The sequence below is a fragment of the Vulpes vulpes genome, unplaced genomic scaffold (assembly GCF_048418805.1).
Source record: "Vulpes vulpes isolate BD-2025 unplaced genomic scaffold, VulVul3 Bu000000700, whole genome shotgun sequence".
Lineage (NCBI taxonomy): Eukaryota > Metazoa > Chordata > Mammalia > Carnivora > Canidae > Vulpes > Vulpes vulpes.
This window is the reverse complement of record NW_027325673.1, coordinates 407,171-435,146: the sequence shown is the minus strand read 5'-3', so window position 1 is coordinate 435,146 and position 27,976 is coordinate 407,171. Positions and strand designations below refer to the sequence as shown.

At 35.6% G+C, this 27,976-nt stretch overlaps 2 long non-coding RNA genes across 2 annotated transcripts in view; both read right to left on the bottom strand.

The window, feature by feature from the left end:
• Window positions 1–9,342: 9,342 nt before the first annotated feature.
• LOC140596497 (uncharacterized) lies at window positions 9,343–14,031 on the bottom strand. Its single transcript, XR_011998462.1, has 3 exons — window positions 13,951–14,031; window positions 10,604–10,721; window positions 9,343–9,623 (listed from the first exon to the last, which is right to left on the bottom strand). It is a non-coding gene; the product is annotated as an uncharacterized lncRNA (long non-coding RNA).
• A 244-nt stretch (window positions 14,032–14,275) lies between these two features.
• LOC140596489 (uncharacterized) overlaps window positions 14,276–27,976 on the bottom strand; it is a 94,994-nt gene continuing 81,293 nt past the window's right edge. The window contains exon 4 of the long non-coding RNA XR_011998458.1: window positions 14,276–14,323. This is a non-coding gene — a long non-coding RNA (uncharacterized lncRNA). The remainder of the gene's footprint in view (window positions 14,324–27,976) is intronic.

Below are 27,976 nucleotides of genomic sequence, written 5' to 3'. Positions count from 1 at the left end.
CCACATCCAGGACCCGCCCCGTCATCCTGTGCCATGGAGCCGGCAGGCAGGTGCATGTGCTCTGCCTGCCCAGGCCTCCCCACGCAAGCAGCGCGGCCTCCCTGAGGAGAACGCACACGCCGCGAGGACCCGCCAGATCTGGCATCTTCGGCCCACGGCCCAGACCCGGGCGCTCTCCCCCGGACCGCCAGGAGTGTCTCGTGTGTCGACGAGACCCAGGACAGGCGGCGGCTCACGTCTAGGACACCGCCGAGGAGGGGCGCTGCGTGCGGCCAGCGTGCGTGACGTGCGTGCGTGACGTGCGCCTGTCGTCCCTGTACGCCGTGCGCGCTGACGTCACGCAGCGCGCCCTCCACGCCGTCACACACGTGGCGCTGCCCCTGTCGGGTGTGGGCCGGGTCCGTGCCAGCCGCTGTGCAGCGCTCAAGCTCGACGTCCTGCCCTGGATCCTGATTCCAGGACGTCAGAGGCCACAAAGGGCTTCACAGCAGGTACTGATTTGGGCAGTGGGGGAGGGGAGGGGACGGCGCACCACACCCTTCTCCTTCGTTTTCTTTTTTCCTTTTCATTTCTTCAGAGGGAAACTGAAACACCTTTTCTTTTCTTTTCTTCTCTTTTCTTTTCTTCTCTTCTCTTTTCTTTTCTTTTCTTTTTTCCACCTTTTCTTTTTTAAATGCACCAAGAGGTTTATCTGTGTGAACAGCTCATATGCATTTCTCATACGGGAAGAGGATGAAGCAGGTACACATGTTCTTTGAACAGAGATTAGAAGGTACAAACTCCTCTGTGGGGTCCCATAAGCACCCCCAGCTATCGTAGTACCATGGGAATAATAAGTTGGATGTGCTGAAGACTGTGAGGAAAATAAAAAAATAAAAAACCACTTGAATTGAATGTGGCATAATCGGGCTTAATATCCTACCCAAAGTTGAGGTGGCACCAGTGTGGGGGTACATCCCACTCCCACGGGGTGAGTGAAACTGGCTCTGCACGGAGGCTGGCGAGGGACCACTACCACAGGCTCTGGCGGCGGCCGGTTCCTTCTTCTAATGCCTTTTTTGGTAACTTGGTTCTGCTGCCTACTGGCAGGCTTTCACGTGAGCTGCTGAAGGACGGTTTGTGCTTTGAACTGTGTCGCATCGTGCTACATTGGCCGAGCACTGCAGCATCTCCCTGACAGATTCAGCTGACGAACACGGGCAGGTTCTGTTAATTGACATTTAAGGACAGGAGTATGCAATTAGGGGCCTCCTTAACACGGCTGTAGTTCACGTGTGTTGTCTGGGAACTATCCTGGTGTCTCAGGCACGATCCTCTGTCTTAATTCTAACATAAGCCGTAACTGCCTCTAACTCAAAGGAATGACTTTCATCCTGTGACCATGGATTGTGCGTCTCAACCTGGCACTGGTTGCCATTATAGGATGCACTTAAAGGAAAGACTGTAAATGAATGTGGACCCATCAGTGGTTGCTGATGGGGAGCAAGAGTAGTCACTGTGTAGCATACTGAAGACCACACTCCTAAAACAAATAACACACTGTAACTTTTAAAAGTGCCTTTGTCTGTGTTGCAAAAAAAATCCATATAGTCTGGAATATAGGGAATAATACCCATAGTGCCCTCATGACACAGCTAAGGGGCTATTCAAAACCAATCTCAGTCGAGGGTTCTTAAACCCAATAAAGTTAATATTGCCATGGAAAAGCCTCTAACTCTATGACACTGATTTGTTACTCTCTGGATGAAGAAACTTAATGTGAGCAGGTATAGATTCTGGATTCCCTCAAAGTATATCCAGAAACTACAAAACAAAACATAAACCCAAAAACCAAACCAGAGGTCCACAGTTTACTAAATTGGAGATCCAGACTTCACTGGAAATTCAAAATTTACTGAAAGAATTTCTACAACAAACAGATAAAAGAGTGCTAATTAAATTTTATGTCTTTACAACACAGGTACTGAATTAATTTTAACATCTGCTCACATACATCAATTGAAACATTTCATACCCTTTATCTGTACTGAAGCTCAAATTTCAGTTATCCTTGGGGATCCTACTAAATTTCAGTAAGGTATCCCTTTAAGGGAAGTTACAAAATATAAATTGGGGGGGGGTAGTATGCTTCACTGTAACTGTCAGAGCTATTACTTTGCTTAATTCCCCATTGTCAGAATACCCATTCACCTAAAATATCCCGGAGTGGCGTGGGCTCCAAGCCAAACAGTAATAAATTAAAATTAAGCTAAGTATTTGGCATTCACAATTAGATTTTTAAACTGGGCTCCGCATCAACCTTTCTACTCAATTTCTGACATTTTCTGGTTTGAGAAACAGAGGTTTCTGGTTCATTTGGTTGAGCAATGGCTTCAACAGTGTGCTTCTTTTTAATCCACACTGCCCATTCAGTGCCACTGACAAACTCAGAGTGGCAAGAGAGGAAGCCCCAAAACAGGCCATGAATGGAAGGTCTCACATGGATGAGGTGAAAAAGTATCAGGTCCGTAGTGCCTTTGGTTATTCTCCATCACGTCATTTCAACCATGGAGGATCTTACTCCTTTAGTTATAGCTACTGGTAGTCCAGATTTTGATGCGGCATCGATTTGGTGAGAATATTTGAGGTGGCAAGTAGGATGTGCTGTAGAGTGGAGGAAGAAGGAAGATGAGGATTCCCAGGAATACCATGCAAGTAAAGGATACTCAGTTTGAATTTATCTGTACAGAGAGTAATTCCTGAATCAGGACACTTAGGCTACTTTAAACTTTCTCTACCTAAAGGCAGAGTGTAGCTTTTCGCAAAGGTTGTGTTTGTGTTCAATTCTCCTCTCTGAGTAGCTTTTAGAGAAGGTTGTGTTTTTGTTCAGATGTCTGTGATCAACCTCTCTTTATTCAAAACCACTTGAGACTCAGTTTGATGAATTTAAAGTAAGGAAGATTTATTTTAAAAAAAGAAAATACAGTGCTAAAAAACTAGGTACAAAAGAAATCACTACCAGGTGTAAGATTGAGGTGAGTTGTCGACTTGAAATAAAACAGCATATTTTCATGCAACTGTTTATTGGTTATTTCAAGATTCTAAATTTAAGATAGTAAATGATCCTTCTTGGGTCACTGTTTTTTATTAAATAGGTAATACAGCAAATAAAGATCATTTTTAACAGCATGCTTTTAATTTTACAAATAATGATTCTCAAATAGATAATCTTATTAATTTTATTTTTCTATTCTTAATAGAACATATGGACATGATTTGCTTTTCAGTTACTCAGGAAGTGTTTATTGAGTCTCTACTATATTTCTATACCAGAAAAAAAAATAAAAAAGGTAACACGAGGCAGAAAAATACTGAGGAAAATAATAAAACACAAGCGATGGACTATGATCTATATTAAAATACTTTTAAACTATTTCTGTTTCCCCAGAGATGTTAGATATACACAAATAGTAGCTTGTGAACCTTTCTCAGAGCCATCATATTTAAATAAAATGAGTGACTTTTTATCTGTCATAAGTCTGACAGAGACACATACTATTGATTTCTTCTCTCTGTATCTCTAATGCCAACCTTGTCTGCTAAATGATGGGATCTGTAAAGATTTGATAAACTGGTGTTTAGTTAATGTGAGCCAATAAGGAAATAACTCTTATAAAATGGAAACACATAGAAACATTTCTATGTATTAAAAAAAGTAATTAAAAACAGTATATGTAGCTCTTTATTTTTTTAAATTAATTTTTATTGGTGTTCAATTTACCGACATACAGAAAAACACCCAGTGCTCATCCCATCAAGTGTCCGCCTCAGTGCCCGTCACCCATTCCCCTCCACCCACCGCCCTCCTCCCCATCAACCAACCCTAATTCGTTTCCCAGAGTTGGGAGTCTATTTTCTGTCTCCCTTCCTGATATGTCCCAACATTTCTTTTCCCTTATTTTATATTCCCTTTCACTATTTTTTATATTCCCCAAATGAATGAGAACATACAATGTTTGTCCTTCTCCGATTGACTTATTTCACTCAGCATAATACCCTCCAGTTCCATCCACGTTGAAGCAAATGGTGGGTATTTGTCGTTTCTAATGGCTGAGGAATATTCCATTGTATTCATAAACCACATCTTCTTTATCCATCATCTTTCGATGGACAAAGAGGCTCCTTCCACAGTTTGGCTATTGTGGACATTGCTGCTAGAAACATTGGGGTGCAGGTGTCCCGGCGTTTCATTGCATCTGAATCTTTGGGGTAAATCAGTGCAATTGCTGGGTCGTAGGGCAGGTCTATTTTTAACTCTTTGAGGAACCTCCACACAGTTTTCCAGAGTGGCTGCACCAGTTCACATTCCTGCCAACAGTGTAAGAGGGTTCCCTTTTCTCCGCATCCTCTCCAACATTTGTGGTTTCCTGCCTTGTTAATTTTCCCCATTCTCACTGGTGTGAGGTGGTATCTCATTGTGGTTTTGATTTGTATTTCCCTGATGGCCAGTGATGCAGAGCATTTTCTCATGTGCATGTTGGCCATGTCCATGTCTTCCTCTGTGAGATTTCTCTTCATGTCTTTTGCCCATTTCATGATTGGGTTGTTTGTTTCTTTGGTGTTGAGTTTAATAAGTTCTTTATAGATTTTGGAAACTAGCCCTTTATCTGATACGTCATTTGCAAATATATTCTCCCATTCTGTAGGTTGTCTTTTAGTTTTGTTGACTGTATCTTTTGCTGTGCAAAAGCTTCTTATCTTGAAGAAGTCCCAATAGTTCATTTTTGCTTTTGTTTCTTTTGCCTTTGTGGATGTATCTTGCAAGAAGTTACTGTGGCCAAGTTCAAAAAGTGTGCTGCCTGTGTTCTCTTCTATGATTTTGATGGACTCTTGTCTCACATTTAGATCTCTCATCCATTTTGAGTTTATCTTTGTGTATGGTGAAAGAGAGTGGTCTAGTTTCATTCTTCTGCATGCGGATGTCCAATTTTCCCAACACCGTTTATTGAAGAGACTGTCTTTCTTCCAATGGATATTCTTTCCTCCTTTATCGAATATTAGTTGACCATACATTTCAGGGTCCATTTCTGGGTTCTCTATTCTGTTCCATTGATCTATGTGTCTGTTTTTGTGCCAGTACCACACTGTCTTGATGACCACAGCTTTGTAGTACAACCTGAAATCTGGCATTGTGATGCCCCCAGCTATGGTTTTCTTTTTTAAAATACCCCTGGCTATTAGGGGTCTTTTCTGATTCCACACAAATCTTAAAATAATTTGTTCTAACTCTCTGAAGAAAGTCCATGGTATTTTGATAGGGATTGCATTAAACGTGTAAATTGCCCTGGGTAACATTGACATTTTCACAATATTCTGCCAATCCATGAGCATGGAATATTTTTCCATCTCTTTGTGTCTTCCTCAATTACTTTCAGAAGTGTTCTATAGTTTTTAGGGTATAGATCCTTTACCTCTTTGGTTAGGTTTATTCCTAGGTATCTTATGCTGTTGGATGCAATTGTAAATGGGATTGACTCCTTAATTTCTCTTTCTTCAGTCTCATTGTTAGTGTATAGAAATGCCATTGATATCTGGGCATTGATTTTGTATTCTGCCACGCTACCAAATTGCTGTATGAGTTCTAGCAATCTTGGGGTGGAGACTTTTGGTTTTTTTATGTAGAGTATCATGTCATCGGCGAAGAGGGAGAGTTTGACTTCTTCTTTGCCAATTTGAATGCCTTTAATGTTTTTTGTTGTCTGATTGCTGAGGCGAGGACTTCCAGGATTATGTTGAATAGCAGTGGTGAGAGTGGGCATCCCTGTTTTGTTCCTGATCTTAGGGGAAAGGCTCCCAGTGCTTCCCCATTGAGAATGATATTTGCTGTGGGCTTTTCGTAGATGGCTTTTAAGATGTCGAGGAATGTTCCCTCTATCCCAACACTCTGAAGGGCGTTGATCAGGAATGGATGCTGTATTTTGTCAAATGCTTTCTCTGCATCTAATGAGAGGATCATATGGTTCTTGGTTTTTCTCTTGCTGATATGATGAATCACATTGATGGTTTTACGAGTGTTGAACCAGCCTTGTGTCCCGGGGATAAATCCTACTTGGTCATGGTGAATAATTTTCTTAATGTGTTGTTGGATCCTATTGGCTAGTATCTTGTTGAGAATTTTTGCATCCATGTTCATCAGGGATATTGGTCTGTAATTCTCCTTTTTGGTGGGGTCTTTGTCTGGTTTTGGAATTAAGGTGATGCTGGCCTCATAGAATGAATTTGGAAGTACTCCATCTCTTTCTATCTTTCCAAACAGCTTTAGTAGAATAGGTATGATTTCTTCTTTAAACATTTGATAGAATTCCCCTGGGAATCCATCTGGCCCTGGACTCTTGTGTCTTGGGAGGTTTTTGATGACTGCTTCAATTTCCTCCCTGGTTATTGGCCTGTTCAGGTTTTCTTTTCTTCCTGTTCCAGTTTTGGTAGTTTGTGGCTTTCCAGGAATGCGTTCATTTCTTCTAGATTGCCTAATTTATTGGCGTTTATAAACAACTGTTTATAATATGTTTTCAAAATCGTTTGTATTTCCTTGGTGTTGGTAGTGATCTCTCTGTTCTCATTCATGATTTTATTAATTTGAGTCTTCTCTCTCTTCCTTTTAATAAGGCTGGCTAATGGTTTATCTATCTTATTAATTCTTTCAAAGAACCAACTCCTAGTTCTGTTGATCTGTTCCACAGTTCTTCTGGTCTCCATTTTGTTGAGTTCTGCTCGAATTGTAATTAACTCTCTTCTTCTGCTGGGTGTAGGATCTATTTGCTGCTTTTTCTCTAGCTCCTTCATGTGTAAGGTGAGCTTTTGTATTTGAGTCCTGTCCAGCTTTTGAATGGATGCTTGTATTGCGATGTCTTTCCCCCTCAGGCCTGCTTTTGCTGCATCCCAAAGATTTTGAATGGTTGTATCTTCATTCTCATTAGTTTCCATGAATCTTTTTAATTCTTCCTTAATTTCCTGGCTGACCTTTTCATCTTTTAGCAGGATGGTCCTTAACCTCCACGTGTTTGAGGTCCTTCCAAACTTCTTGTTGTGATTTAGTTCTAATTTCAAGGCATTATGGTCTGAGAATATGCAGGGGACAATCCCAATGTTTTGGTATCAGTTCAGACCCGATTTGTGACCCAGTGTGTGGTCTATTCTGGAGAAAGTTCCATGTGCACTTGAGAAGAATGTGTATTCAGTTGAGTTTGGATGTAAAGTTCTGTAGATATCTGTGAAATCCATCTGGTCCAGTGTATCATTTAAAGCTCCCGTTTTTTTGGAGATGTTGTGCTTAGAAGACCTATGGAGGGTAGAAAGAGCTAGATTGAAGTCACCAAGTATAAGTGTATTATTATCTAAGTATTTCTTCACTTTGGTTATTAATTGGTTTAAATATTTGGCAGCTCCCACATTTGGGGCATATATATTGAGGATTGTTAAGTCCTCTTGTTGGATAGATCCTTTAAGTATGATAGATTGTCACTCTTCATCTCTCACTGTAGTCTTCGGGGTAAATTTTAGTTTATCTGATATGAGGATGGCTACCCCTGCTTTCTTTTCAGGACCATTTGAATGGTAAAAAGTTCTCCAACCTTTTATTTTCAGGTTGCAGGTGTCCTTCTGTCTAAAATGAGTCTCTTGTAGACAGCAAATAGATGGGTCCTGCTTTTTTATCCAGTCTGAAACCTTGCACCTTTTGATGGGGTCATTAAGCTGTTCACGTTCAGAGTTACTATTGACAGATATGAGTTTAGTGTCATCATGATATCTATTCAGCCCTTGTTTTTGTGAATTGTTCCACTGAATTTCTTCTTAAAGGGGTATTTTCAGAGTCCCCCTTAATATCTCTTGCAGAACTGGTTTGGAGGTCACATATTCTTTCAGTTCCTCCCTGTCTTGGAATCTCTTTATCTCTCCTTCCATTTTGAATGAAAGCCTTGCTGGATAAAGTATTCTTGGTTGCATGTTCTTCTCATTTAGGACCCTGAATATATCCTGCCAGCTCTTTCTGGCCTGCCAGGTCTCTGTGGAGAGGTCTGCTTTTACCCTAATACTCCTCCCCATAAAGGCCAGGGATTTCTTGTCTCTTGCTGCTTTTAGGATCTTCTCTTTATCTTTGGAATTTGCAAGCTTCACTTTAAATGTCGAGGTGTTGAACGGTTTTTGTTGATTTTAGGGGGAGATCTCTCTATTTCCTTGATCTGAATGCCTGTTTCCCTTCCCAGATTAGGAAAGTTTTCAGCTAGGGTTTGTTCAAAACATATCCTGGCCCTCTGTCCCTTTCTGCGCCCTCAGGAACCCCAATTAAACGTAGGTTTTTCTTCCTCAGGCTGTCGTTTATTTCCCTTAATCTGTCTTCATGGTCTTTTTATTGCCTGTCTCTTTTTTCCTCAGTTTCCCTCTTTGCCATCAACTTGTCTTCTATGTCACTCACTCGTTCTTCCACCTCGTTAAGCCTCGTCATTAGGACTTCTAGCCTGGATTGCATCTCATTTAATTGATTTTTAATTTCTGCCTGATTGGATCTAAATTCTGCAGTCATGAGGTCTCTTCAGTCCTTTATGCTTTTTTTAGAGCCACCAGTAGCTGTATAATAGTGCTTCTGAATTTGCCTTCTGACATTGAATTGTAATCCAGATTTTGTCACTCTGTGGGAGAGAGGACTGTTTCTGATTCTTTCTTTTGAGGTGAGGTTTTCCTTCTAGTCATTTTGTTTAGTGCAGAGTGGCCAAAAACAAGTTGTATTTGGAAAAGGAGAAAAAGAGAGAGAGAGAAGGAAAGAAAAGAGAAAAAGAAAAAAGAGAAAGAAGAAAAAACAGGAAAAAAGAGAAGAAGAAGAGAAAGAAAAAGAAAGGCAAAAAAAAAGGGGGTGGGGGAAGCAATCAGAAATCAAAAAGAAAGAAAAAAAACCACAAAACAAAACAAAACAAAAAAACAAGAACCACGTGGGAGTATCTTCTGATTCTGTATACTTTAAGTCCCTTGACTTCCCCTGGAACTGGTCGGTCTTGCTGGTCTTCTGGGGGAGGGGCCTGTTGTGCTGATTTTCAGGTGTTAGCACTTTGGTGAGCTGCTCTGCCCCTGCCTGGTGCAGGGCTCAGTGGGGGGTGTTCATCCCGTGAGGCCCCAGGAGGAACAACCGCAGTGGCGGGGCCAGCTCTGCAGCCCTAGAGTCAGCTCTTGCAGTAGCTCCGGGGCTCTCTGTCTGCAGGGCCTTGAGGCTCCGGGGCGGGGCCGCTGATCTGCTCAGCTCGGGGCAGGAGCATCCTAGCTGTCCTGGGCCCTCCCAGCCTCTCCCTGTCCCCTGGGCGCAGGTGCCTGTTAGTGTCCCCGGGTGCCCGAGGGCATCTCCGCTCTCCTGGGGTCCTGCTCCAGCTCGCTGCAAGACTTTCCCCCCGGGTGCATCTCCTGCTTCTCCGGGACGGGGCTCTCCTGTCCTGGGGACACTCGCCCCGGCCTCAGCCCGGCTCCTTGTGGGGCCCCTCCCCCTTGGAGGCCTTTTGTTTCTTTATTTCTTTTTCCCCGTCTTCCTACCTTGATAGAAGTGTGAACTCTTCTCACTGTAGCATTCCAGCTGGTCTCTCTTTAACTCTCAGGCCGAATTCCTAGATTTTCAGGATGATTTGAAGGTTATCTAGGTAATTTGGTGGGGACAGGTGACCTGGGGACCCTCCTCTCCTGCCAACTTGCCCCTCCTCCCAAGATCCCTTTAACATAACGTAAGAGTCTTCATAGAGTATGCCATATACTCAACAACTGATATTCTCAAATCACTGGTGTTTATAAAAGGACATCATAGAATTCACTTTAGGTAAAATCCACAACAGAAAATTTATGTCTCAAGGAAAAAAATTATCTTGTGGCAATTTCTTTTAAGCAGCCTAGAAATCCTGCTCCAAAGAAATCATGACTACATGTTCTTACTACTAATTTTATTTGAGTTATGGGTATAATATAATAATTGTATTACATATATTGTATGCATTATATATAATATACATACATTTTAATTGTATAATTATTAATTCTAATTATATATAATTATGGGTTATAATTAAGATCAAATTAAATTTTTCATTAGGAAATTATTGTTTAAATGCGTAATTGCATTTTTATTTTTATTTTTATTTTTTTTTCATAATTGCATTTTTAATGTTGATTTATAGAAACTCTGGGTATCTCCTCTCTACATTTAATATTGAAATATTTTACATCGATGGTAGGTTTAGCATTAAATGGAAATGAAGCTAAGCAGCTGTTGCTAAGATTAGCAGTCACCAGTTCCTAATGTTTTTGTAGCTATAGATGCTTCTATGTGTATGCTGATATATATTCATACATATTATGTCATACAATTTCAGAGGTTATTTTGGGGGGGTGCAGAACACATTAGTTAAAATGAATCCAAACACATGGATACTTCTTTTTGATACTTTACTTTTTAATAAAATTGACAATCATTGAAGATATATGACATGTAAACCACAGTATTTTCTATTAAAAATACCAATATGAATAAAATATGGTCCCTGAGCTCTAGGGCATCAAAATTAGGGGAATAATCAATGTATGTAACTAACCATACCTCATAGTTATTAGGCCAGTGACAGTGATGGTGGCAAAAATAATTAGTTCTTTCTTTGACATTTGGAATGGCTATCCACGAAAAGGCAGGTCATGAAAATGAGTATCATTCCACTCACCTGAAATAGAAGAGAAATGTGAAAGACCATGAGTCAAGCAGATACAAATAAATAGGGACTCTGCTTTATTTATGTTTGCATCATTATGGAGTAATACAGTTTGGGGCATAAAGCCAATATTTTAAAAAGTACAACATATTAAGGTTATAGGCTCACTAAGACAGAAATAGAAGAAAAAGTTGGTAGAATGAATGTTGAAATGACATAGGACTTAAGAAATAAATTAGGGAAAGGTTTTTATTGTCAGTAAACTCTATTAAAATATACAGAGTCTTTCCAGTAGGCAATATGAAGTTCTGGAAAGTATTAAACTGTGATTTGCTATGTTTTAATCTATGAAATATTTAGGTAAAGAAAGTGACAACATGACTTGCATATTACAAAACCAAGGACATGATGTGTAAAGGAGGCTGTTAGTACTTCCAGTATGAGATTAGGACAGAATAGATGAGAGGAAGGTGGAGAAAGTAGGGTCAAAACATATTTTGAGAGAAAATCAACAGTAGATTTTTGTCCAAAGCATTGAGTTCATTTATTTAACAAACATTTTATCAATCTTTATAATATGCAGGAAAATGCAATCCACAGTGGATATATGACTCAACCACTATCCTTAAGGAGCTAAAAATTGATTACAAATTTATGAGGCAGAAATATCAAATTATATTCTAAAGTGACTTCAGTCAGCTATATTCTAATCTAGGTGTTTCCATTTTGAGGTCTTTTAGAATGCAGATTTTTCTTTCTATTATATTTCCTCTATGAACCTGATCTTTAAATTGTATCTGTATTCCTTCAAAAATGTGGAAGCATAATAATAAATACTGCCTTATCCTTTTAGCATATAAAGTAACATATAGTAAAATGCCATGCACATCCACAAAGTAATGGAAAATACATAATCAGTCCAATTGTGCAAGGGAAGCAAATCAGGTAATGATTTTTGAGAGTTTTTCTTCTTTATGCACATTTTAGTGAATGCTCTTGTTATTTTTAAACACCATGTAGGAATGTTACCACTTACATGCAAGAGGTTAGAACATTTGAAAAATGTTTGTGAGTATGTATATATATATGTGTGTGTGTATATATATATATATACATGTGGTTCATATATGTATATAATTTCTTGTGTAGAACATGTCCTTTTACACATTCAACCAAAATATAAGATGCTACTTTTCTTTCCTCAGCAACACTTTAGTAAATTCAAGTAAATGTGAATTTACATATATGAAAACTATAGAATTTCTAGTTTTTTTATAATCTATAGTCAGATACTTATGTAAACCACAGCTTTGTATAATGAATAATATACTGGAACTTCTACCATTTGAACAAATGATTATTATTTCTTGGTTCTAGTATAGGCTCCTTATAAATCTTTCTAAGGACCTGTTGCTTGATGGGTGAGGAAAATACATTAAAATCTGATTTTATGGAAATTTGATTTTTATATTTCTGTTGTATTTCAATTATATATATATATATACATATATATATATATATATATATATAAAACATCAAAATAGTGAACTTCTTTATATTCTCTTCTACACAAAACTGTCAGTAATTTTTGTCTTTCTTTCTAAGGTTTTGCATTATAATGATTCTATAAATCTTTCTTAACTCCTGCAAGGATGGCTGATCTTTAGAATGCATTGAAAATGAACTTGTGGGACAGGTAATTCCTATGTGGCAAACCTATTTGCACACTGCCATCAGCATGCAATGACAAGATATAAAAACTGTCAGAGCAATTCATGTGAAGAACATCACACCAAATAACATCATAGAGGACCTGTGTAACCAATAACACATTTTTCCTGATCTCTTTAATGCTACACATATAATAAATTATTCACCTGATTGTATACTATAAAATATATATTTTATTCAATGTGTTTCTGTAAACAACACACACACACACACACACACACACACACACACACACAGACCACAAAGTTTCCAATGCATTAAGTTCTAGTTAGAAGAAATATGAGACACAGGCAGAGCCATAGACTCCCTGATACAGGCAAATCTTTTTAACCCATGGCACCACTGTAGTAGTTGTAGCCAGCAATTCCACAGACACTTAAATCTAAATTAGTTAATGGTCCTTGTCAGCATCCTGCAGTTCTAAGGATGCCACAAAGTATTTTCTTTCTTCCAGTCACAGAGAGCCTTGACTGGAATGAAGGATATTGAGGAAGTAGGGCATGTGTCATCAATGAAATATATTGGATCTCTAATGTACATCTCCTAGAAACCATTATTAATCCCAAGTTCCTCAGCCTGAAAATCTAGTAGCTGCCAAAAGGAAATAGTGGTAGTGGCCATTAGAGTAACCCAGGCTTAAAAGTAAATGTCTTCCAGGCATGGACAATTGATAGCTGTAGCTCAAACTGAAAGGTCTACTTACTATAGGCCTATTTTGAAACAAAACTAAATTTCAAAAAATGCAATGATTTTATTACATTGCAGAGTCTAGTTACATGTGTTGATCTATTGAAAAGGAAATATTTATCTGCTGTCTAATCCTGAGGAAGTTACCAAACATTTTTGGCCCCAGTTTCCTCTTCTCTAAAATGAGGATTTAATGCATTACCTATAAATTGTTATGAGTAAATATTTTATGTATTTTTAAAGCCCATGGTGCCTGGCACATAATGGGTATACAGAAGTGCATGGCAAATGGAGTAAAGATAGAGTTGGAAAAGCTGACCAGAAAATTCAGTCCAAGTATCTGTTTAACTTCTGCCATGAGGCAGATGTAGCCCTCTCATTTAAGGCTCAAGATTCTTAGACAAATTGCTTAATCTTGGTAAACCTCATCTATTAAATGGAAATACTACTTGTCTCATAGTGATAACCCTGAGAATTAAAGGTGCAAGTACCTGTTATGTAGTAGATTGAACAAAATGGATATTCAGCATGGAAGAGGTAATATTATTTTAGCTTCTATTGTTACTAATTAGTGCTGGGCTTATCTCTAGGTTTTTTTTTCCCTTGTCATCCTTGTGACCTATGTTGAACCTGATGCAAGCTTCCATCAACACTTTAATAATAGCAAAAGCCTTCCCAAGCAGTGCTTATGCAGCACAGGCCTTATGGAAAGGAAACTGTTAAAAAGAAAAAACCTCAGGATACATTTCAAGAGGCATGTCTGAAAGTATAACACAGAAAGCTACTTAGAATCAATGACTTTTGAAAAGTGGAGAAGACTTACTCTGGTTGAATTCAACTTAGAAGTTGTTCTTTTTCTATCAAAAGCAGGAGCCAAAGATTTATAGAATGAGTAAGATGCAGGTCCATACAGCACAGAGGTATGGTTAATGATGTCTCTACAGTTGAGCTTGAAGAGTAAGCAGTTACAAACCGAGGGAATGAAGTTAGTATCCAAGCACCACCATAAGAAAATGACCATCTTGATTCAGATTAATTTGCTGAGAAGAGGGATCCCTGGGTGGCGCAGCGGTTTGGCGCCTGCCTTTGGCCCAGGGCGCGATCCTGGAGACCCAGGATCGAATCCCACGTCGGGCTCCCGGTGCATGGAGCCTGCTTCTCCCTCTGCCTGTGTGTCTGCGTCTCTCTCTCTCTCTCTGTGATTATCATAAATAAATAAAAAAATTAAAAAAAAATTTAAAATTTGCTGAGAAGAAAGCGATCAGTTGACAACAGAAAACATTGGTGAAAAATAACATATTCTATACAGGATTAGGTAAAAACATTGATCTTAATCACATATAGCCAAAGAGTACCAATTTCTTTATTTAAAGAACTGCATGCGAACACGATAGCTATGCTGAATATTATGTGGCATTATTTGAGTGACAGTGTGTATACCATGTACATATATATCATGTGCATGTGAATTGCGCAAAACTAATATAGAGAATATAGAGGCAAGCAAAGAATATGTTTGAAGGGTTAATGAGGAAAATAAAAAAATTAAAAAATTGAAGGATCATGTCAAGGACATCACGGATAAAGGACAAATGGAAGAAAATATGACAATTACAGGAGAGTTAACTAAATTTCCTGTTGCCCCTTCAGTGGACTACAAGATAGAAGCTTGAAAATAAGCATAATTAAAAATCTACATGAATATAAGTGAGACCACAGATCCACAAACAGCCACGATAGCATTGTTGAGATAATCTTAGGTTACCAATAAATGGAAAGCCGCATAATTTCAAATACCATAGTGTAAAAATCCAAGAATCTTATTGTAGTAAAGAAAAGGGAGAGCTCTAGAATACATTGAAACTGAATTCAAAACAGGACAATCCATTCTAGTTGTTTTATTTTTTTTTTACCTTGAGCATTTTAACCCTATAATCCTTATCAATTTGTTTAAGAAATTATATATTCAATGTGTGTCAAGATACATGATGAAGATGTAAAAGCCACATTTCCTATTTTTAGGGAAATCTAGTGAGGTAAGGGAATAGTGAGCAGATACTTTAGTATACTAAAGTATTATAAATGCTAGAGGGGGCTTTAATCAAGGCATAGGTTTAAGGGATTAAATGTGGTTAGGTATTTAGGTTAAGTAGATGGGGTTAAATGTGGTTAGGTATTTAGGTTAAGTAAAATCTTAGCTAGACTAAGAAAGCTGAAATTAACTAGGTGCCAAATGTCAGAAGATTATTGTTTGAAGATGAAGCCATCTGTTTAAAAGGTATAGAAGTATATGTAGAAGATGGCACTTTAAAAATTCCAAATATGTCCATATGAATAGAATGCAAGGATGGATGAGTTGAAACAGAGCAAAAGCATGTCATGATAGGTAATTTGGAATTAATATCAAATCTGTAGGAAGCCACTGATGGATTATGAACAAGGAGTGAGTTTTAGAAAATCTGTTGGATGATGTAGTAAATGTGTTTGATGCTGTGCCCAGATAGCTTTTTCTAAGCAGTTGAACCTATTCCTTCTCAGAACTGTTGCTGCTGCTGTGTTAGCTGTCCATGGCTCAGAGTTGCTCCTTTTTAAAAAGTGTCCTCAACCATGGTGACCTGACATACACAGAATGTTATGCTCCCCCTGCCCAAAGGAGCTCCATAGGCAAAACGACTAACAAAGAGATATACAAGGTTGTACAATGGGAGCACTAGCCCTGTGGAGTAGTTCATTCTCCAGCACAACTTGAGGATGGAAGGTGGGCTTAAGCAGAGACCACATCTTGGTTTAGCTCTTCTTTCCTGCTTTATTTAGAATCCGTCATTTCTCTTCTCTGGATAGCATCCCCTCAGTGAGCTGTTTGCACATGAATTTCCAAGAAAGAATTAGCTTTTAGAGAAACCAACCCAAATAAGTCATTTTATGTATAAGATGAGCCAGAATAGAAAACAAAACAAAAAATTACAGAAAAGAGTTAATTCTAAAATCCAAGTATGTATGGAGTTCTTATAAAGGTGAGAAATAATGAGGACCAGAATAAAGGAATAGAACTTAAAGTAGAATAGATAGGTATAATTGCCAAGATTGTTGAAGACTGAATTGACAGGACTAAGAGATATGGGCTAAGGAAGAAAAAAATATATAGAATAGGTGTCTGCATTGGGGGCAGGAAATGAGATCAAGGATGAAATAGAAAAAAATAGAAATAGAAAAATATAAAATCAAACAAGAAGTTCCTGTACTAACATAATTATGGGCTATGAAGTATATGATTAACGCTGCTTTCAATTTTCATACCATTGAAGTTGGAAAAAGAGTGTAAGAGATCAAAGCAAATGGAGGAAATTTGATAGAGGAAGAGGTTATACATTAAGTTTTGGATGCATTCAGTAGAATGTTGAAAATTCTAGACTGGACTTGAGAAAACTGACAGCAATATATTCATCTACAATGAGAAGGTACTTACCCACACTTGGTTAACTCAAAAAAAAAAAAATTATTCTACTCTATATGCAAAAACACTAGGCTCTGCCCCTAACACATATACCCAATAAATTTCAATTTCCCCTTTTCATTCCAATGCCCTATTCCTGTGATTGAATCTGACTGTATATTGACAAATAGAAAATTCTGTTACCAGTTTGCACAATTTGCCTTATTCCCTAGTATCAGTGTTCTTGAACTTGCTGTTTGCTACTGCTCAACTTTTCCTTTTGGGTCAGGTATCTACTTCTAAACTAAGGACTCTATTAGCCTCAGGCCTTTGGTTTTACTATTACCTGATCCTTTCAGCCAATTCACTACAGGTTTTCTTTGTATCCTATCAATGATCAATAAACAATTTGCCTTAACTGCCAAATATAATCACTTTGTCAATCAGTGTATCCTATGTTAAGCTTACAATCCTAAATTCTTTGTGTGAGTGGGGTTAGGTGGGAGGAAAACTTGCCATTCTCCATGAAATTCCCTAGGCTGTAGTCACTAGAATTTTATAGTTAGCAGAGATACAAGGTAAAATATAATAGATATTTAAATTGTTTTTAGTCCCTTAATATAAAGAAGAGGAAACCAGGGCCTGATGAATAAATGGTATATATAAAGTACACATGTTAACTCAAAAAAAAGTAGACTTATTATTATATTTGGATTGCTATAGCTTCCTGTTTGGCTATTTGGATGTCATATAAGTGAATCATGGCCACAACTTCATATAGGGAAGATCCAATTCCAATAGCAGCATTACAGGCCAAAAAAGCTCGTGGACTGTACAGAAACAGTAAGTTGAAGAAAGATATCAAACACATGAGCCAGAAAGAGACTTCGCAATGAGCACATGGTAGCCAAGTCTAGTTTAAGAGGTCCTGGGAAACCAGAACATGATACCATGATGTTTCTTTTAATCTAGAACAGATGTTATGCATATCTCTCTCAAGTCAGATCATTAAAGGCAGATATGGAAACTAGAACCTGAGTGGACCGAGAAGAGATTGAGATTGTGATGCTGACTCATAGTCTATCCTTCTGCTTATAAGTATGCTTATAAAGCCTTGCACATCCTCCATGTATACACACACACACTACACAGGACTCATCTGGAAGAGATAGCTATCTAACAAAATTTGCTGTGTCCATGTAATTTATATCTTTCACAGTATTTTAAAAGGGTTAAACAAAATTTTTGTATTATTTTTTTGCCTATGACTAATGCTAAGAAATAGATTTATGTCATTACACAACATGAGTGTGCAGACTTTCACATACAAATAAAACTGAAATAAAAATTATATTACTTATCCTATTTCTATTTTATTTTCCATTCTTTCTTTTTTCTCCTTTTTCAATATTCCTCTTCTTTTTCTTCACCTTCTTTCTCCCTTTATTTTCACCATTTGTTCTTTCTTTTATTCTTTTATTAATTTTTTTCTCTTTCAACTGAACAAACTAAATTAATTTCATGAGAAATAAAATTATTTCATGACCCTCATGAAAAAAACACTGTTCTGGGGACCTGACTAGATATAAAGTAGCATTTTTTTACTCAATAAGCAAGTAAATTGAGAAAAATATGGAATTGCTAGGAATAAAAAGGGGATTTATTAAAGTAGTTTTGGGATAAAGACCTAGTTCCCACTTTGTTGGGGGAATATGATAGCTGAAGCTAGAGTAGAGATTTGTACAGACAAGAAGATTTACAATAAAAAGAGAATAATTGAAAACATAAAATTGATATATTTTCATTTCACCCTTAATTAATGCTCCTTTTCACTCTTCCACTATTAAGGCTAAATCATAAATTTTATCACCCCTAGCTGAAGGACATAGGATTGTGATGTCCTTAATAAGATAATAGACTTGAAAAATCTATCTTTAAACCAAGAAAATTGTCTTTTAATTTACTTCATGCTTCATTAGTAAATCTTGAAACAGAGTTGTGGAAATAAGTCATAAACTCTTTACTATAAAGAAGATAATGTGTCTGAGATTCAGGATTAGCCATGGACCTTGAGTGGTAAGGAAGAAAGATGTCAGATAACACCTAATTTTCTTATATGTATGATTTATGGTCTAAGAAAAATGTCCAGATCTTTCCTTTATGTGTCTTGGTACTCAGAAAGGAGGTTTCTATTGTTAGTGGTTCTACACACCATGCAGTGAAATTAAGAAAGTATAGTTAACATAGCAGAGATAAGAAGGTGATGAAGTTTTTATAAGAAAGCATTAAGGATGGAGTAGCATAATCCTTAAATTGTATGTATTTTAGGTAATTCAGAACTAAGTTTAGGTCCAGAAAGCCTACTATTTAAATTTTTATGAGCGTGGATATCCAGAACCAACAGCATGGATGAAGAACATTATAATGTTCCTATTAGAATTGAAGAAAGTCTGTGTCTTCAAAGGAGCAGCCAATAAACTCTACCAAGCTCAGGGAGATCAATTAACAGCAGTCCCACAAACCAACTGTGAATGCCAAATAATGTCCTGAGAAGACCACTCACCTCTCAAAGACAATCAAACCTATAACCAAGAACCAGGATAAAGCTTTAGAGTTCCCCTGTCTCTTACATTTAAAGATCATAAAAATCCTTTCTACATTCCCTTAGAGAAGAGCAGAAATAATTAAATTCTGAAGATTAAAGATTATGCAAGCTACAATTTCAGTTTATTAGAGGTGACAAAATTATATATTGGTCAGGACTAAATTCTTCCTGAACCCAAACATAAGGTTCATAAATTTCTGGTCAATTTAATCAAGACAAAAGACCAGCAATTTCTCTATACATACAAGTTGTAGTATAATTCATTTTGAGACTTCACACATATCGGAGAGTTAACTTTTGTGATCATGTATAATACTCAAGCCCATATACTGAAATAAAGTTAATATTCCAGAGAAAGCATTTAAATCTATTGTCATTTTCAATTAATCCTTTTGTTAATAAAGCATAATACCACAGATGTATACATTCTCCATTTAGTATGTTTTTCTCCCAAATAAAAGGGATTACCTTCAAGACTGCTCAAATGGCTAATCCACTTATGCTGGGTTTTGCTGCTAATCTCTTGCTTAATTTTTTGCATGTTCTATAAAGAATGCTACTACGTAGAATTATACTGATGGGAAAGGATTCTTAGGTCATAGAGTGATTTCCTTTGCCTTCAGTCAAAACTGAAAACATATTCTAAAACATAGTTATTTGTCAATACTAATATGTATCTCAAGATTTACAATATTAATTATGCCACTGACTAAGCTGAATTTAAATGTAAGAATATTTGGAAAATGAGACCACCTCTTTATCAATAGTCCCTTTATACCTTTCCACATTTTTTACCAATTCATTGAAATAAGAAATTTTTAATTTATTATTAAACTTTTAGTATTTTTCTGTTTTTTTAACATGACATTTTAGCCAAAATATGAACTACAAGTACACATTTTATTCTTCATATTGAGTCATATGGGATAAATTCATGACTTGTAACACTGATCTAGAATAAAAAGCTTGTATGTCCACATGTGCAGACACACCCCTGAGAATCCAGAGACAGATTTCAAAAGTTCACATCTAAATGAGTTGTGAGATCAGGATTGTATTATTAGATCATGTGGCAAAGAGAGGTAGTACTGAGGAGGTCACCATTTGAGTAGTGAATAGATGTTCACGAAGGAACAAACAGCAGATATTTGTGGCATTCTAGGCCAGAGAAAAATCAAATGGCAAAGTTCTGAAATGGGAGTGTAACTTTTGTGTTTGAAGACTGGCAGAGATGTTATGTTGTTGGTTTGGAATGATGATTAGATGAGTGAGAGCAGAAGTAACTAACTAATAACCATATTGTACCATCCTTGGCTTTTACTCTGAGTGAGATGGAAAACACTGGAGGATTTTGAACAAAGTAACTTATATTTTATCATGATCAATGTGACTATTTTATTAAGAAAAGATGGAAGTTCAGAAGGCAGGATACCAGTGGATGCCATTGCAGTTCCCAAATCATTGAAGAGTCTTGGAAAGTTAGAGTGTTCATTCTATATTTTCCTGATTTTCCTTTTTAAATTGTTTTAAACTTATGATGTATTTATTTATTAAATTACATTTTTAAATGATCATATGTATTTCGTCATGCACATACTTCTGAGTTGAATGAACATGGTCACTGACCTCAGTGATGTTGGAGATTAGAAGAAATACTTTAACAAATATATTCATATTACATAATAATTGAGAAATTATATGTCCAGAAGATCCTCTTTGCTCAAATAACTTGAATTAAAATGAGCAGGGGGCTGTCAAGATAATGATAGAGGCAAAAAAAGATAAAGAATGTCAAAAGACTGTGAAGACACAGAGAGGGAAAAAGATCATGGTATATTCCAGAAATTTAATGAAATCAAAGTGATTGTGAGCACAGGGTATAACGACTAGAAGGCTAGAGATGAAGACAGGTATCAGACAGTAAAGGACCTTTAGATTATTGTGTTAATTTTTTATTTTATCAGAAAAGAAATGAGACTTATTGAAAGAGTTTGGTAAAGAAGTTATTTCATTTATTTTTAAAATTAATTACTCTCAGAGCTCTCTGTGGAATTGAATGGGGATACAGAAACAGGATTTGACAAAAGGAAATGAATAAAAGAATCATTGCAGAGATCTGACAGTACTTGATTTCAAGATCTATTATAAAGCTATAGTAATCAGGACAGTGTGCTATTGATGAAGAGTAGACAAATGGATCACTGGAATAGAATAGAGCCAAAAAATAGACCATATTAAAAAAAAAAGGCAACTGATCTTTGACAAAGGAGCAATGTCAAAACAATGGATAAGAAGAAAAAATTATTTCACTCCTGAAAAGACTACCTTATTGTATGATTCCAACTATATGACATTTGGAACAGGCAAAGCTATGGATACATTAAACTTTGAATCAGTAAAACACGAAAAAAACCAAAACAGTTGTTCATCTATTTTCTTTCTTAAATTCCACATATGAGTGAAATCATATGATACTTGTCTTTCTCTGACTACTTTTGCTTAGCATAATACACTCTAGCTCCATCCATGCCTCTGCAAATGGCAAGATTTCATTCCTTTTGATGGCTGAGTAATATTCCATTATATATTTATATATGAATTAATAAGAGGGCGTGTGTGTGTGTGTGTGTATCAGTCAATGGATATTGGGCTCTTTCCATATTTTAGCTATGGTTGATAGTGCTGCTATAGACATCAGGGTGCATATGCCCTTTTGTTTTGTTTGGTTTTAAGATTTATTTATTTATGATAGACAGAGAGACAGAGGAGGCAGAGACACAGGCAGAGGGAGAAGCAGGCTCCATGCACCGGGAGCCCAACGTGGGATTCGATCCCGGGGCTCCAGGATCACGCCCTGGGCCAAAAGCAGGCGCTAAACCGCTGAGCCACCCAGGGATCCCCGCATATGCCCTTCTGAATCAGTATATTTGTATCCTTGAGTAAATATCTAGTGATGCAATAGCTGAGTCAAAGGGTAGCTCTATTTTTAACTTTGTAGGCAACTTCCGTAGTATTTTCCAGATTGGCTCCTCCAGTTTACTCCTACCAACAGTGTAAGACGTTCCTTTCTTCACATTCTTACCAAAATATAGATTTAGTCCATATCCACTCTAAAACCCATCTAGTTTTTGTTTGTTTGTCTCAGAGAAACATACTGCATTGACATACTGTATTTAAAAGTTGCAGAAAGCAAATTCCAAGAATAGCAAGGGGCTCCTGAAGAAGATGTGAGAGAATGTACCTAAGCAAAAATAGGTAAGGATTATGAAAATATAGTTACTAAGATAATATGTTACTCATATAAGAATAGGCAAATAGTACCATAAAATAGAGGTCTCTCTGTGCCTCTCATGAATAAATAAATAAAATCTTAAAAAAAACAAAGATGGAATATTGATGACAAGTATTTGAAATATGTTTAATTTTATTAGTCACCTAGAACACATAAATTAAACTGTAATTTTATACCTATTTATGAACACATACCAGTTCACAAAATCTAAAAGTATGATAATACCACAAGTGGTTAAGGAACTGGAAGAACAATGCATTTATACAAGTCTGGTGATGGGAATTTTTAAAACTATTCTTCTATTTTCTAATAACATTGAGAACAAACATACCCTAAAATCTAGAAATCCTACTACTCCATATATACTCTAGTAGGTGTTTGGCAGAAATGCACCTGGCAACCAAAAATATTGTTCATTGTAGCATTATTTGTGACAGTAAAATATTACAAATAGCTCAAATATCCATGAGCATTTGAATGCATTAATTTGTTTTGTGTATTTTTGCAATATAATATTATAAAACAATGAACATGGATGAGTTGTATATATAGTTAAAAAATAAATACTTCAGTGAAAAACATGAGTCACAGATGAATCTATTTTAGCCTGAATCTATAAGTTCATAAAGTTTGAGACAAAAATAAATAAATATATTTTTTCGGCATGCAAAATTTTGTGGTAAAACTATAAAAAGTAAACAATGACAGATGGAACTCTATTTTAATAGTAATTTTTGAAATGTAATTTACATATCATACACTTCCTTAATTTAGTGTATAGTTTATGAGTTTATTAAATTTATACAATTGTGCAATCATTACCACAAACCAGTTTTAAAACTTTTACCTCAATCCACTGTTACCTTTGTGACCTCCAAAGTTAAACAATATTCCAACCACAGTTCCAGGAAATAAAAGATCTTTTTTCTATCTCTATAGTTTTGCCTTTTCTATAAATTAGATATAAATTAAGTCATATAATATGATAGATTTTGTGTTTGGCTTCTCTCATTTAGAATGATATTTTTGTGATCTATCTAAGTTACTGTGTTTATCAGTGTCCCTTTCTTTTTACTGCTGTGTTGAATTCCATTTTAATGGAGGTTGCATTGATTCTATAAATCAATTTTAAGATAATTTCCAGATAATAGTAATAACAAGTACTTTTATATCATAAGTATGATATATCTGTCCATTTTTAGGTCTTTTTTTCTGTCAGTAACATTTTATATACTTTATTGATATTGTATGTCATTTGTTCCTATATATATTTTTGTCATGCTATTGTTGACTTAATTACTTTTCATTTCATTTTTTTTATTGCTAGTAATACACTTAAATACAGTTGGTTTTCATATACTTATTATGTATCTTATGATGTTGCTTAATTCACATACTGGTTATATTTTTTGTAGGATCTTAGGACTTTCCACATTCAAGGTGATGTCATTTAAAAATAATAAAAGTTTTATTTCTTCATTTCTAATCTTCATATTTTTCTTTTCTTATTGCCTTTTTCCAGCCAGGTAATTTAGTACAATGCTGAATAGAATTGATGAGAAGAGAAACTAGCTTCTCAATCTTAGGGGGAGAGTTTTTAGTCTTTCGTATTTATTGTGATGTTAGCTTCAATTTCTTTGTAGCTGCCCCTTATGAGATTGTGGAAATTCCCTTCTGTTTCAAGCCTTCTGACGGTTTTATCTGAATGAATGTTATATTTTGTCAAATGTTGCTTTATCTCCTTTATGCTTTCAAAATGACTCATTAAATGAATTTTTATTATCCTTTATCTTGCATTCCTCTTGGTTAGAATATATTATTATTATTATTATTATTATTATTATTATTATTATTATTATTAGATATTGCTAGCTTTTTCCATGAATATTCTGTTAAGAGTTTGTGTATTGTTGTTCATGAAGGATATTATTTGGATTGTAGATCAAGTACCAGGAAAATTGTTTATGCATCATATTTTTTTGTTATTTTTAGTTTTTAAAATAAACCATTATAAAAAATGATCAGTGGTGAGAAAAGATACTTGCAAATATACAGGTATATCAAATAAGCCTTGACTTATTTTAAAAATGGGATGACAATTTTGAATAGGCTATTATAAAAGCAAATGAACACTGGTTGTTAATACAATATGTTGGCAAATTGAATTTAAATAATTAAAAAAAGCAAAGGGATTAATCTGTGAGAAAATAACACAGACCATTAAATGGGGAGACTTCATGTTAAAACACTCTAAGTTCCTTGAATTGTTTAAGAGAATGGCTTTGCTTTCCGGTTACAAGCCTTTCCTTAAAAGGCACTTGTAGTGCAGAGTGATTTCTGCTCTTGCATGAATGGCTTCTACTGTCTCCTGCATGGGCAGCAGTATTCCATGGCCATCACCGACCCCCGTCACCCTAATTTGGGTGTTTCCTATTAGTTTCCCAGCATCTCTGTAAAAAAGTACCACAAATTGGAATGGCATAAAACAACAGAAATTTCACAGATCTGGAGGCTAGGAGTTGAAACAAAATGCCAACATGGCCATATTCCCTCTGGCATCTATTGAAGTAATTCCTTCTTCTTGGAGGACACAATTCAACCCATGCCAGATGGTATACTCAGTGAAACCCTTCCCATAAATATCTTTCTCTGCTTTGAGGACAGATTTCTGACAAGTTACAAAAGGATGGTTTAGAGCAAATTTCAGCAATGTGGTGCCACACCAACGTCTCTGCCTTCCACTGAGGATTGTGCATCAGTAAAAGTAGAGTGGAACCTCATCCTTGAACACCTCATCTCAGCCTTAAGCTTAGTGGTATATCATAATGTATGCGTGTAGCAATATATTAGAATGTATTGTGTATGATGTGACATGATTATCTGGTATTCCTATATTCTTTAAGAGTTTTATTTACTTTCTACTAGCCAATCTTTCTAATTTGAGACTCCTGCTATGATTACTTACATTAAAATTTTTCTATTAAATTATATTGTTTTCTCTCTTCAGATTGTAACCAAACTTATATAATACTAAAGAGATATAAAGTAGTATAGAACATCTAAGTAATAAAAGGGAACATGGAATGTAGAAATATTATCTTTAGCACATTTTGTGAAGGCAGTAAAGCACAAGAAAAGAAAACAAGTTTTATATATTAGGGTGTTTAAGATAAAATCAAGGAAGTCTGTAGTGGCAGTATATATATATATATATATATATATATATATATATATATATATATATATTAAAATCAGCTAAAAAAGAAAAAAAATATTCTAGTTGAGTTGAAAAAAAAAAAAGCAAAGCCATACCAACAGGGTACTTGCTTTCTATAGGGAATACTTTAAAAATATTTTTTAAATAATAGAATAAAATAAGAATGTAAGAATGTATCTCAGGAAAAAGTAAAGAAACAATGTTGTAGTAAATCTAATCCTTTTATTACCAAGATAAAATAACATTTACATTGCGTATATGAAATGCAAAGTAACCTTAAATGTATATAAATTAATATACTGTAATCAAAGGGAGAAATTGGCAAGTTCATAAACAGAGTAGGAGCACAACACTACCCTCATCAACTAACATGTCAATTGGCAAGATAGAATATGTTAATGATATAGTTCATAAAGTATAAAATGCACCAGAAAACTTTAATTTTCACAAGGAAGCAGCTTAATAAATTTTCATACAAATCAAATTCACTTTTGCAAACATTACCTGAATCAAGGGGTTGAATATCTGCATCTGAAGAGGACTCCTTATATCACAACCTCCCCTCCAGTAGTGACCAGTATCTTGATTTTTATGAGTATAGGTAAGTTTTGCTTGTTTTTTTTTTTTCTGTATATAAATAGCATCATAAGTATGTGTTTTTATTTATCTTTTGTCTCTGGCTTCTTTGGCTCAAAATTATACTTGTAAGATCCATCAATATTTTTGCAAGTACTGGCGGCTCATTTGTTTTTATTGCTTTTACAACATTACATTGCTTAAATAGATTATAATTATTTATCCATTCCAAACTTGATGAATATTTGTGTAGTTCCCAGAGTTGTTTTCTCACAAGGACCATGTATATTGAAAATGTTATTGTGTGTCCATATCTTTGCCAACATTAGCATTTTGCTTTATGGTTTAATTTTGTCATCAAATTCAATCTTCATTCCTATGATCACTAAGGAATTAGAGCACCTTTACACATATAAATAGGGCATTGCCCATTTGGATGTCCCATTTTGTGACGTGTCTGTTCAAATTTTTTCCTCTTTTTCTACTAATAAATGTAATTTTTTTCCTTAACTTCTATGGGTTCTTCAGAAATTCTTCATACAAGATCTTTCCCTCTAAATTATGTACTTAAAAGTGTCTTTTGATGAATAGAACTTAATTTGAATATAGTTCACTTTATTTTTCCTTTAAGCTTAACCCTTTTGTTTCCTATTTGAAAAAACTTATTCAAAACTGATTATTATAACATGTAAAAGCCTTATTATTTATTATTTTGCCTTTTCACAATTAGATCTACAGTCCATTTAGAATCTATTTTCTTTCTACGTTGTGATTCAGAGGTCAAAATGTGTGTGTTTGTGAATGCGTGTGTATATTTTTGCATGACTAACCAAATGGCACAGTTCCATTTATTGAAAATACTATTCACAACCTTTTTAAATGGTATTGTTATTTTCATAATACAGGCTCTCTTAGATCAATTTCTGTAGTCTAATTCCATTGGTAGGATTATATTCCCTTATATCAATGCTATCCCATCCTGTTTTTATTCCCATACCTCTATTGTCAGTCTTGATGTCTGGTACTATTGTATATAGAAGATTTGACCAAAATATTCAACATATTTGATCAAGTGGGCATTTAGTCATTCCCACTTCCAGGTGTTAAAGAAGTTTTAGTTAATTTAAGTACATGAGGGGAATTATTTTTTAAGTCACCAAGTAATAGTCTAAAGAAAAATAATTTACCAGGAATTACAACAGACTGTATCATACAAAATATTTCTCTGAACGCAATTCAATAAACTTTTAAAATAATAACAAAAAAGAAAACCAGATTTTATTTTGGAGACTTCCAACCACAAGATAAATAATTTATGACATAAAACATCTTAACGGGAATAGTAAAATGTGTAGAACTGAATAATAAAGAAAATAATAAATGCCTAAATGTGTAGCATGCCTCTAATGCAGTAGTGGTACTTAGAGATAAATATAAATATTACATAAATAAAATATAAAAAGATGAATTTAAATAAGCTAGGCACTCATAAGAAAGACAAAAAAAAAGAAAGAAAAACAAAAACAAAAAACAGTAAACCCACCATAAAAGGAAAAACAAAATAAAGCCAAAAGCAGCTACAACTCTGTGAAAAACCAAGAATCATTAGGCATGATAAAAGCAAGTAGAAAGATTTTTTATTCAAGCAATCTTCACAAATTCCTAAGCAATGTGTATTATTATCCCTACTTCATAGAAAAAAAAAAAAAGCTGGGCCTTGGAAAGT